This window comes from Protopterus annectens, chromosome 8.part0 (genome assembly GCF_019279795.1).
Source record: "Protopterus annectens isolate FY-2018-M chromosome 8.part0, PAN1.0, whole genome shotgun sequence".
In the NCBI taxonomy this organism is placed as follows: Eukaryota; Metazoa; Chordata; order Ceratodontiformes; family Protopteridae; genus Protopterus; species Protopterus annectens.
Window position 1 is genome coordinate 871,031,664 of NC_056741.1, and position 13,324 is coordinate 871,044,987.

Here is a 13,324-nt window from a genome sequence, read left to right on the forward strand (position 1 = left end):
GGGCCAAGACATTTAGTCAACAAAGCATCAGAATCCTCAGGGAGTAGGGATTCCTTTTTCCTTTTCTGAGGGCAGAACCTCTACCACCAACTCTCCAAGGATGGATGTCTGGTTCAGAGAGAGTCCTAGGCCAACAAGAAAATTCTTGTGAGAAATCTCAGATACAGAAGGAAAAGCAGGCCAATCCAGAAGACATCTGTTTTTGTTTGGCCTGAATTGTTCTACTTTTGGATATAAGGACTGATATAAAGGCATTAGACAGTGGGCAGGGACATGAGATCCAGATCAGAACACCTCTCAATATCCCTGTGTACCACCAAGGGGATGCAGTTCTAAACCGTGCAAGTGCAATCTAGGCAACAGAACATGTGAACTAAGGAGACGACTCCTAACCAACAGACAGATAATTGGGTTTGTCTTTTGAGGACATGTCTACATCCATTCTAAGGACATGGTGACCTATGGAAGGGTTATGCCAGAGGCTTTGGAAAAACCAAGCACTAAATATGTGGGCTGCAAAGATGTCTGATGGGCTTTCTGGCCCCATCTGTCAGTTGTTAGCCACCTAGTGTTTATTGTTCAATGGTTCTCGTCAAAGTACTGCTACTTTTCCATGGGATGTCAGCAGTGGGCCTTGCTGACTGCATGGTGGTCTAGGACCAAACACCCAAATTCTACTAAGACAGTCCTAAAAAAATTTTCCTCACCACTTTATCCTCTTTCCAAGCCGGGCACAATAGGGACAGTTAGACATACTGTGTTTAGACCCTAAACAAAATATACATATATTCGCTACTGAAATCTTTGTGGTGGATTTATTTCCGACATACTGTATTTTTGTCAAGTTTTTCTTCAGAATCTGACATTTAGTCTTGGTGTTCGAAAACTAAAACAGGCCAGCATGCAAAGAGTGGTTGCAATGATGAACAGACAGAGCAATGACACACACTCTTGAACACACTGCAGCCAGGAAGAAATGAAGATGGCATGGGTCGATGTTTCAAAACCCAGATGTCCAGCTGGGAGGTTATATGTCTGGCCATGAATGGGAAGGATGAAAACTCTGGAAGTCAAATGCCAAGACTTTATAAACTTCATTGTTGCACTAATTACTTTTAGAATCAACATCAAAGGCTACTCCAAGAAACAGTTGGCTGCTCTGGTTCCTGGCTAGTGCTGAAAAGCTACTCCAGACAATTCCCAAAGTGATAGCATGACATCCAACAGCATCTCATCATGGTAAGATACAACTATACACATACATACGAACTCGAACCCAACAAATACAAACTGCTCAAAGTGCACGGGTTCAACAGAATCCACTGGATAGGTGAAATAATGAACCAGTACTATAAATATTATTTATTATAAAAAAACAATAAAATTCATAGGTTTAGCGCTTTCATCTAAAATAACTTAGACTTCATCAGAACACAGTCCATACAAATCCATTCATTTTTATACATCATTCAAACAAATTAGTGCACCAATCACATAACAGCTCTTCAAACAAATAAAATAAGAGAAACTACAGGTGGTTATAAGCTGAGAGCTACATATTTACAAAGATGGGTTTAATATTTGAGGCATTGCATTAGGTTTCATGTACTACGTTTACTAGTATTTTGAAATCGAACCTGCAGACTCTTATTTTGAACTTGTGCACGTTGAGCAGTTTGTATACACATACATATATGCATATCACGTGTACATTTATACATACAGCCACAGCTAATGGCGCATGTGTGTATATTTTATCAGTGTTGCATCTTACATTTTATTACTCAGGAAACCATAAGAAGGAATAATACAATACAAAACCTTTCTCACAATCTTCTGGCATCTACGTTTAATGCACTTCCAGGTGTGATCATATTCTTTATTTTCTGCTTTAAGTCGACATATAGTGCAGAGCTGACAGTCTTCTGTGATTTGACATGCTGCACACTCCCCACAGCCAAATTCCTAATGCAAAAATGATACAATTAATTTGCTTTTAGAATGCAAACACTTACCTAACATATGGCAATAATTAGCTAAGAAAGTGAAACCACCAATATAGTAAAATATAAGATGAAGTTTCTAGTTTTTTTTAACCCAGTACAACTGCATATCAACAGCAGCAATGCAACTCTCATTAAGTGCCTGACATTTTGCTGTTAACATTTCTAAACCTGCACAGATATACAGAAAGTGCAAATCAAAGTACAAATGTCCTCAGCCCCTTTAAGTTTGACAAATGTAATTGGCAATCCCTAAAATGCAAGCTGTTTTGGATATTTATGTTCTCTCCATAAGAAAAGCTTCATGGGAATAATGTTTTTCACCTCCCTACTACACTGAACAGGATGATGCCCTGATCTTTTGCACTGGCTAGGAAACAAACCCAGGACACCTGCCTGGAAACCAGTATACAACCAATGCGTTCAAAATAGTTAAACACATTTGTATAATATTTTAAAGAAATTATATTGAGAATTACATATAAAACAATGCTGTGTGTGATCCTAGTGTTTCAGGGTGTAGGTCGTGAAACATTTTCCAACGAGTTACTACACCAAAACCAAAAGGCCGAAGCAGCACATCACCTTACAGTGGTGCGGCCAAAATGCCGGAATTCTATGGCATAGTACACCGAGTGAACTGGTAAATACTATGATCCCTAGCAAATGCTACCCAGCTGTATTCTAACAGTAGAGACGGACGCAGTAGAATAGTGATTATCACAGATGTATGAAGCAAAGGAAAAGCAGAGATAGTATACCTGGTTTCCCTGTGCTTCGTACATCCATGATGATCACTATTCTACAATGGCTGTCTCTACTGATAGAATACAGCTGGGTAGTGCTCATTAGGGATGTTACATTTACCAGTTTACATTTTGGCGTACAACGCTGGAGCTCTTCTCCTTTTCGGCCGCACCACTCAATGGTGAAACATGGCTGCGGCCTTTTGGTTTTGGTGTAGTAGCTCACGTGGAAATGTCTCCCAACCTACACAATGGAACCTGTGATCCCAGCTTGAAAGGCAAGGGAATAGCTGCAGCTTCAGTTTTAACTCATTCATGCCTAAAACACTTATTCTGGTCTGTATTCCTTCATGCCTACAAAGGTTTCTTAGGCAAGTTGCCCTCTCTTATTCAGGTCTACAGAATTTCAAAGGCAGACCACACAGTGTTACTGTTCTAATGGAGCTTAATCATGGGAGTGAAAATTAACACATTCAATACTGCAGGAAAACATGTTAAATTTGAGAACATTACTGGAACAAGAGAAGCAAAATGTGCTTAATCTGCTTATTTTAAAATAATTTTCTCATATTTAACTGACCAAGTTGCAGTTAAATACTGTCCAGTATGCCAACAGTCACAAATTTGATATCTGTTTAACTGCTGGGAGTTGTAAATATGCTAACGGGGAAAAAAAATCAATCTCAGTTGTATACCACAATAATGAAGGCAAACTAAACATTACATTTATTCAGAAATTATTATTCTTTTATAGATCTGACAACACAACAGTGACATTATACTTACTGCTATAACGAGAAATGAAGAGTTAACATTACATCAGGATGACAAGGTCCACTCTCATCAACCACTACAACTGAAAATAAGAAGTTATGTACTCACCATAACGTTCCATCTGAGTAGGTAAACTTCATTTGTCAGCAACCTATGGGTATCGGATCCATATCGGATCTGAGCCGGCAGCTTCAAACAGCTAAGATCCGAGCTCCAAGCTCCTCCCCTTTACCCATAACCCCCTGCTATCCCTTCCTGACCTCAGATCGAGTTTGCTTATCAGCATAAAAATATAGAACACCAAAGAACCACCTCCAAACTCTAACCTAAAGACAATTCGCAATGACAAGCAGGATTCCTTTGAGTATCCATATGGATCAGGGGGACAGGGGGGTTCGGTTGCTGACAAATGAAGTTTACCTACTCAGATGGAATGTTATGGTGAGTACATAACTTCGTAATCTGAAGTAGTTAACTTCATTTGTGCATCAACCTATGGGACAGAGTCCCCAGCTACCTAATTCTTGGGAGGTCCTCATAGAAGGATATTCCGGAGCACTGCAGAGCTGAAGGATGCTCTCCCTCTAGAGACAACATCCAATTTGTAATGGTTTATGAATGTATGAGGTGAAGCCCAAGTGGCTGCTGAACAAATGTCATCCAACGACACCCTAGATCGAAAAGCAGCAGAGGTAGAGATCGATCGAGTAGAATTGGCAAGGACATCTTGAGGTGCAGACCGGCCAAAACTCTCATAAGCCAAAAGGATACATTGTGAGATCCATCTGGACAAAGTGACTTTTGATACAGGTTTTCCCAAAGTGGGTTTAGCAAAGGATACAAAAAGCTGGTCTGATTTCCTGTGATCAGATGTCCTGTGTAAATAAAACCTCAGTTGCCTATGTACGTCTAGAGAGAGTGTAGCTTGTATTCACCTTTATTCTGGTAATTTGGAAAGAAGACTGGTAAATTAATAGATTGGCTGATATTAGACTCTGAAGCAATTTTGGGCAGAAAGGAGGGATTGGTCCTGAGTGAAACTCTATCTTTGTGAAATATTAGATATGGTGGCTTGGCACAAAGGGCTTGAAGTTCCGAAACCATTCTGGACGAAGTGATGGCAACAAGAAAAACTGCATTTCAGATCCACTGAAGTTGCAGGCCTCAAAGGGAGGAGCTGTCAGAGACTGAAGAAAGTACAGTTTTGTACCTACCATAAATGTAGATGTTCGAGTGCTAATACAGCTGCAGTCATAACAGATGGGTTCTCCTGCCGTCAGGCGGGTCCTCGGTCGGCTGAATTCCAAAGTCTAGGTCCGGCGTCGGTTCTCGTCGCTTCTTCCCTGACGTCAGTCCGACAGGGGTATAAAGGAACCAGCCGACGCCATTTTCTTCAGTTTTTCTTGCCCCAGATGTCAGGTGCCCCCAAAAGGAAGGCAATACATAAATTTGTGTAATAAAGCAATGCAATATAATCAAAATACAGTAGTTGCAAGCAAATACACCATAAATGAATACCCCAATCAAGTTGTATGAGGAGGTGTTAGCCCATAGGCCTGTCCCAAGAGGGGAAGGAGGGAGGGAAACCTGGACTGCAGCTGTATTAGCACTCGAACATCTACATTTATGGTAGGTACAAAACTGTACTATGTTCATCGTGCATACAGCTGCAGTCATAACAGATGGGTAGAATCCCAAAGCTAAGAAAGGGGTGGTAGGCACTAGGTGGAACTAGGAGGAGCCAGGATGCCCTGCAAGACTGCAGTGGCAAAGCCTGCTCTAGTTTTGGAGTATAATGGTAGGCGGTAGTGCTTGGAGAAGGTATGCACAGAACTCCAAGTGGCTGCTTCCAAAATATCTTTGGTAGGAACTCCTCTGAGGAAAGCTGCGGAGGTAGCTGTGGCCCTTGTGGAGTGAGATCTGATGCCTGTAGGCACAGTTTTGCCATGAAAAGAATAGCAAAAGCGTATGCAGTGGGCTATCCATTTTGAGATTGTCTGTTTGGAAATTGGCTTTCCTTGAGCTCCTACAGCATAGGACACAAAGAGTTGTTCTGATTTTCTGAAAGGCTTTGTTCTGTCCAAATAATAACGCAGTTGTCTGTGGATGTCCAAGGAATGTAGTAATCTCTCCCCTTTGTTTTGAGGATTAGGATAAAAGGTAGGTAAGTGTATGGCCTGATTCAAAGCTACCCTGGATACCCACTTTAGGCATAATGGACGGGTTGGTTCGTAAGGAAACTCTGTTCTGATGGAAGATGATAAAAGGCTGCACAGCCATGAGAGCTTGTAGTTCTGAAACTCTACGAGCTGAGGTAATAGCCAGAAGGAAAGCTGTTTTCCAGGATAAATATTGCAAATCTGATGAGGCAGCTGGCTCAAAGGGAGGCAAGGTCAGTTTTTCCAGAATGAAATTGAGATCCCAAGCAGGTATTGGTTGTTTCCTTGGGGGCCTTAGATTCTTAGCCCCTCTGAGGAACTGTCTTAAGAGAGGGTGAGAGAATAAGGGTGGATCAGTGCTGTATTCTGCAGAAATGGCTGAGGCATGGATTTTGATGGAGGAGAATGAAAGTCCACTGCTTAGCAGCTCAGCTAGATACTGTAGTATCTGAGGTAAATTCAGTTTTCCAGGATCCTGACCCTTTTTCTCATTCCAGACACAAAACCGTTTCCATTTTGCGGAGTAAGCTTTTCTAGTTGACGGCCTTCTAGCCTCCAAAATGACATCCTGCACCTCCTTGGAGAGTAGGGTCTGTTGTGATGCTAAGGAATCTACCATGCGGCTAGATTGAGTGTTTTTAGCTGGCTGTGAAGAGTTTTGAAGCTGTGCTGAGTCAGGAGAAGAGGCATTAGAGGCAGGGTCCATGATGGGGAATGCGTCAGGCTCCTCAGGAGTGGGTACCAGTGTGGTCTTGGCCAGTCTGGAGCAATGAGAATCATCTTTGGTCTGTCTGCTCTGGTTTTCAATAGAACTTTGGGCAGCAGAGGAAGAGGTGGGAAGGCATAAACTGTCATTGATGTCCAACTGAAAGAGAGAGCATCCATTCTCCAGGCCTTTGGAAGGAAAATCCTTGAGCAGAATTTTGCCAATTGGTGATTTTTGTGGGAGGCAAAGAGATCTATGTCTGGCCTTCCCCATGCTTGGATTATTTCTGTAAAAACTTTTGGATGCAACTTCCATTCGTGTGGGTCTGTCATATTTCTGCTTAGGTTGTCTGCCAGCGTGTTTTCTTTGCCTGGCAAGTACTGTGCTTGTAGTTCGATTTGTAAGTCCACGGCCATGTTCCAAAAGGACATGGCCAGTCTGCATAGGGGGTATGAATGCGTTCCTTCCTGTTTGTTTATGTACCACATAACTGTGGTGTTGTCCGTTCTTATCAATAGTTGACCTGGTTGCAGAAGGTTTTTGAAAGCTATAATAGCATTTATTACTGCTAGCATTTCCTTTTGATTGATGTGAAGGTGCTTTTCTTTTTGGGACCATTTGCCCTGAATGCACCGATCTGCCATGTGCACCCCCCAGGCATAGTCCGAGGCGTCTGTTGTGATGACTTGATTTGTTTGAGGCTTGCTGAATGGAAGACCAGTGTTTGTTTGGCATGCTTGAGCCCACTACAGAAATTCCTTTTGTAGACATGGAATAAGTGGTATTATTGTTTCCAAACTGTGGCTGTGTTGAGACCATAGTTTTTTCAGGAACCACTGAAGTTTTCTCATATGCAGCTTTGCACATGGGATTAGTAAGATGCAAGATGCCATGAATCCCAGAGCCTGCAGGATTTTCCTTGCAGTCAGCCTGGTGCAATTTGCTAGTGTTCTGAAGTATTGACTTAGTAGCCCCTGCTTCTCTGGCGTGAGGTAGGCCATCTGGGTGTTTGTGTCCAAGTTGGCACCCAGGAAAATTATCTTTCGAGAGGGTATTAGCCTTGATTTCTTTTTGTTGACTGTGTATCCCAGAGAGTTCAACAACATTATTACATAAGCCAGATGTTTCAGAAGAATGTGCTTGCTGTCCGCTTGGATCAGGCAGTCGTCCAGATAGGGGTATATTTGTATCCCTTGAAGTCTGCAGTAGGCAATTACTGATGCCAGGCATTTCGTGAATACTCTGGGCACAGTAGATAAGCCAAAAGGGCAATGCAGAGAATTGATAATGGGTTGAACTTGCAAGAAATCTGAGGTATCTTCTGCAATTTTGTCTGACTGGGACATGCAGGTATGCCTCCTTGAGGTCCAATGTTACCAGCCAAGACTCCTTGCCCAGCATGGGAAGAAGCTACTGTAGAGTGAGCATCTTGAATTTTGGTACGAGTAGAAATGTGTTTAGGATGGATAGGTCCAAAATAGGTCTACAATCTTTTCCCTTCCTTGGTACCAGGAATAGTCTGGAATAAAAACCTTGACCTTGTTAGATGTAGGTACCTCTTGAATAGCTTTCATGTCTATGAGATCTGTAATTTGCCTTTGTGCCTCTGCCCTTTGATTGTGTGGCAGGTTTGGCATGCCTCGCATTTTTGGAAGGGTGTGAAAATGGAATCTGTAGCCTTTGTTTATAATGTCCAGGATCCATTTGTCTTTTGTGACAATATGCCAATTTTTTGAAAATAATGCCAGTTTTCCTCCTAAGGGTGCTGCCATTTGAATCTTGCTTGGCATACAAAGGGGAAAGTCATTGGGCTTGCTTTCTGAATGGTTGCGAGTTATCCTCACCACCTCTTTGTGTAGGAGATTGCCATTGTCTGCCTCTAAACGATCCTTGGGATTGTCCTCTGCCCCTCGGGCGCCTGTATCTACCTCTTTGGGGTCTGTCCGTGGCTGGAAAGGACCAATTTTTGGAAGGCCAATTTCTACTGAAACGTGGGGGTTGTACCTGTAGAAAATCTTTCACAGTTTGCATAGATTTAGCCTTTTCCTCCATTTTCCTTAATACCTCCTCAGCATTAGCACCAAATAATACATCCTTTTGTAGAGGGGCATCTAGTAATTTAGCTTTGACATGATCTGGCAAGGTTTGTTCCTTGAGCCAGGCATGTCTACGTATGACTGATCCTGTAACAGCAGCTCTACATGAGGCCTCCAAAGCATCAAAACCACATTGTAAGGTATGTTTACCCACTTGTTCTGCACTATGCATCAAATCCTGCAACTCCTTCAAGTCTGGTTGTTCAGGTTGTGACATTTTACTTTCAATTGTGATAACAAAAACTGTTGGTATTTTAGCATATGGAACTGACAGTTTAATGCCCTCATGGTTAAGGTAGCAGAGGTATATACCTTTTTTCCCCACCTTTCTAAGGATCTGGAATCTCTCTCAGAAGGTAATGGATTTTTAGAATTGGAGGCCTTAATTCCCTTGGGGCCCTGTGAGATGGTTTCTGGGTCAGCAGCATGGCTTTTGTATAGAAATTGGTGTGAGTCAGGAACCCTGTAGTACCTGTCAGGCTTGACTGGGGCTGGAGGTAGAGAATCCGGGTTAAGGCAGGCCTCCGAGTACACATCATCTAGTATGTCCAAGACAGGAGGTATAGCGAGAGGCCTGTGCTGAGGTAGCAAGAGAAATTCCCTAAGCCTTTTCTTGGAATCTGAATAATCTTGGCCTTCCCAGTGGAAGTGTTCCCTTAAGGTATGCGAAGTTTCCCCAAATGAGTAATCCTCTGGGGGGGATACAGAGGGAATGGACTCCTCTGCATCAGAATCTTCAAAAGGGGACTAAGAATGTTCCTTTTCATCAGAGTGCTCTGAAATAATGGAGCCCTGATCACAGGAGGGGGATTCTTCCTCCACTCTGGGCCTTTTGTCCGGGGGGGGGGGGGTTGAGAACCCCTGATAAGAGTAATTAAATCCTCAGCCATTTTAAGCATTTGTTTTTCAGGCATGGGGCATGGAGATGGGCCCTGTGTAGCTCGTCTCTTAGAATGCATGGCTGCTTTAGACTTAGTGAAAGCCTTGATGGAAAAAGAAGAGGAAGGTCTGAAGACACCTTGAGAGGAGGTAGACCTGTCCACATTTTGAGATTCACCGCCAAGAGTGGCTTCGGTATCTGTAGTCGGGGTGTGGGCCAAGGAGCCTGCGACCTCGGGCACAGGAGACACCGCCAATGAAGTGTCGTCTGTAGTCAGGGGCTGCGTAGGCGCCTCGCTGAGAACCGGACCACGTGTAGTCGGCTTTGGCGTGGTGTCGGTAGAGGCCGCGGACCTCGTGTGTCGGTCCTTATCGTTGCGCTTTTTAGACAAAACTGGAGTCGGAGTATCCGACGACATAATGTAGTTAAATGTTTTGCCAAAATAATGCTGGGCGAACTCCGCCCGACGCTTAATGGTGCGTTTGTTGAATGTAGCACAAAAGCGACAGACCGAGATGTCGTGGTCTGGGCCTAAAACAAGGAATACAGAGGGAATGGAAATCCTTATGCGGTATTTGCTTCCCACATGAAATACAATTATTAACTTTGTCTGACATCGGTCTGAGGCAAGAAAAGTTTCTCCAACGGGGTACTTAGCTTTCAAGAAGACTTCGGTTTCAAAATTTTCGTAATTTCAGGAGCTGGCCGACTGGCACTTGCGAACTGCTTCTGCTTCGGGCACCGCGCGGCAAGAAAGACTGAAGAAAATGGCGTCGGCTGGTTCTTTTATACCCCTGTCGCACTGACGTCAGGGAAGAAGCGACGACAACAGACACCGGACCTAGACTTTGGAATTCGGCCGACCGAGGACCCGCCTGACGGCAGGAGAACCCATCTGTTATGACTGCAGCTGTATGCACGATGAACATCACTAACATCTACATTTATGGTAGGTACAAAACTGTACTATGTTCATCGTGTTACACTGTTGCAGTCATCACACTTGGGTAGAATGCCAAAGCTAAGGTTGGATGGCTGGTCTACAAAGCATTAGGATTGGCTAGAAGGCCATGCATAACTGCAGTGGCAAATCCTGCTCTGGATTTAGAGTAAATAGGCAAGTGTTAATGCTTGGTAAAGGTGTGCACTGAACTCCAAGTTGCTGCCGGTACTCCTCTGAGAAAGGCTGTTGAAGTGGCTGTTGCTCTGGTAGAATGTGGCCTAATATTATTAGGGACTGATTTTCCATGCTGTGTGTAGCAGTAACAAATACAGTGTCCTATCCATTTGGAGATAGTTTGCTTTGAGATAGCCTTGCCCTGTGATCCTGCAGCATATGCCACAAACAGTTGCTCAGTTTTCCTGAAAGCTTTTGTTTTGTCCAAGTAGAAGTGTAGCTGCCTGTGTATGTCCAAAGAGTGCAGAAGTTTCTCCCCTTTATTCTGGGGGCTTGGATAAAAAGTTGGTGAATGGATAGTTTGGTTAAGAGCCACACTTGATACCACCTTTGGCATGAAGGTAGGGTTTGTCCTTAAAGAAACCCTGTCCTGATGAAAAATTATAAAATGTTCCACTGCCATTAATGCCTGTAGCTCTGAGACTCTTCGTGCTGAAGTTACTGCCAGGAGCAGAGCTGTTTTCCATGGCTGGCTCAAAAGGTGGCAGGATCAGTTTTTCCAAAATAAAATTGAGGTTCCAGGTTGGTACCCTCCGGGGTTAGTCTTATGTTTTTTGCCTCTCTGAGGTACTACCGTGTTGTAATGTGCTGAAATGGCAGAGGCGTGGATCTTAATTGATGAGAAAGATAGGCCCTTGTCCAGCATCTCAGTTAAGTATTGTAAAATCTGAAGTATGTTTGGGACAAGAGGGTCAAGGCTTTGAGCATGGTTCCAGGCGCAGAATCTCTTCCATTTTTCTGAGTAAGATTTCCTTGTGCTAGGCCTCCTGGCATCCAAAATGACACCCATAACAGCTTTAGAGAGAGGTGTTGCCTGTCTGACTAATGGATCTGCCATGCAGCCAGGTTTAGTGTTTTGAGCTGACCATGCAGGATCTGATTGTTTTGTTGAGTCAGAAGGTGTGAAGTTTGAGGCAGAATCCATGGTAGGCCTTGAGCTAAGTTCTTTAAGATTGCGTACCAGTGCTGTCGTGGCCAGTCTGGAGCAATAAGGATCATCTGTAGTTTTTCTTGTCTAGCTTTTAAGAGTACCTTTGAAAGGAGAGGCAGTAGTGGGACGGCATAAACTTTTAAGTTTTTCCAGCTGAATGAGAGAGCATCCACTTTCCATGCTTGTGTGTGGTAAGTCCTTGTGCAGAATTTTTGTAGTTGGCAATTCAGTTGGGAGGCAAAAAGATCAATGTCTGGGCATCCCCATTTTTCTGTTACCATGCTGAAGACTTGTGGATTCAATTTCCATTCGTGAGAGTCCATGATATTCCTGCTTAGATAGTCTGCCAGAGTATTTTTCCTTCCTGGCAGGAATTGTGCTTGCAGATGAACTTGATAAGTTAGAGCTGTGTTCCACAAGGTCATGGCTTGCCTGCACAGTGGATAAGAATGAGTGCCTCCTTGGTTGTTTATGTACCACATTACTATGGTGTTGTCTGTCATTAATAGTAATTGTCCTGGATGTAGAAGGTCCTTGAAAGTTGTTAGGGCATTTTGAACAGCCATCTCCTCTTTTTGATTAATGTGAAGATGCATTTGGTCTGTGGTCCACTTGCCCTGAATACATTTTCCTGCCATGTGTGCTCCCCAGGCGTAATCCGAAGCATCTGTTGTTGGAGTCTGCCTGGCTGTGGGTAGAGTGAAAGGCTGAGCCTTGATGAGGTGACATGCCTGTGCCCACCATTGAAACTCCTGTTGCAGGCAGGGAATTATTGGAATTACTGCTTCTAAACTGTGAGTCCAAACACTTTTTAGGTACCATTGTAATTTCCTCATATGCAGTCTGGCATATGGAATTAGTAGTATGCAGGATGCCATGAATCCCAGGGCCTGCAGAATCTTTCTTGCAGGGAGATGGGACTTCTTTGCTACTAATTGAAAATATTGAGTCCGTTGTCCTTGTTTGTCTGGCGTGAGGTAAGCCATCTGGATCATTGTATTTAAGCTGGCACCCAGGAATGTTATCTGCTGTGAGGGCACTAGTTTTGACTTCTTTTCGTTTACTGTGTACCCTAGAGAAATTAGCAACCTCCTTACAAACGCCAGATGCTTTAGAAGAATGTCTTTTGTCTCTGCTTGAATGAGGCAGTCGTCCAGGTATGGATATATTTGAATTCCTTTTTGTCTGCAAAATGCAATTACTGGTGCCAGACACTTTGTAAAGACCCTGGGCGCAGTAGATAAGCCAAAGGGAAGAGCAGAGAATTGGTAGTGCATTGCACCAGCTTTGAATCTGAGGTATCTTCTGCAATTTTGTCTGATGGGGACATGCAGGTATGTCTCTGAGGTCCAGAGTAACAAGCCAAGCCTTCTTGCCCAGCATGGGAAGAAGCTGCTGTAGTATCAACATTTTGAATTTCGGAACATCCAGGTAAGTATTTAAAGTTGAAAGGTCTAGAATGGGTCAATAGGGTTTGTCCTTTCTGGGGACCAGGAAGAGTCTTGAATAAAATCCTTGTTATTGCTGTGGTACTTTTTCAATAGCTCTCATGTCCATGAGGGCTGAAATTTGTTTTTGAGCCTCTGCCCATTGATTTTCTGGCAGGTTTGGAATTCCTTTTAGCCTTGGTAAAGTGTGAAAGTGGAATCTGTAACCGTGAGACACAATATTCAGAAACCATTTGTCTTGGGTGATTGTCTGCCAATTTTGAGAAAAAAGTGCTAGTTTTCCCCCTAAGGGGGCTGCCAAAAGTGAAGTGCTTGGCGTACGCAGGGGGAAGTCATTGGGATTGTTTCCTGTAAGGTTGAGACTTGTCCTCACCTCCTTTTGGGGTTGAGGTGCCCCACTGTTG

The 13,324-nt window shown here is 43.5% G+C and overlaps 1 protein-coding gene across 1 annotated transcript in view; it reads right to left on the reverse strand.

Annotated features, from left to right (window-relative positions):
* LOC122809125 overlaps nucleotides 1–13,324 on the reverse strand; it is a 3,089,885-nt gene that overhangs the window by 2,757,287 nt on the left and 319,274 nt on the right. The window contains exon 2 of the mRNA XM_044080384.1: nucleotides 1,831–1,965. The gene's annotated coding sequence lies outside the window, so the exon portion shown is untranslated. The remainder of the gene's footprint in view (nucleotides 1–1,830; nucleotides 1,966–13,324) is intronic.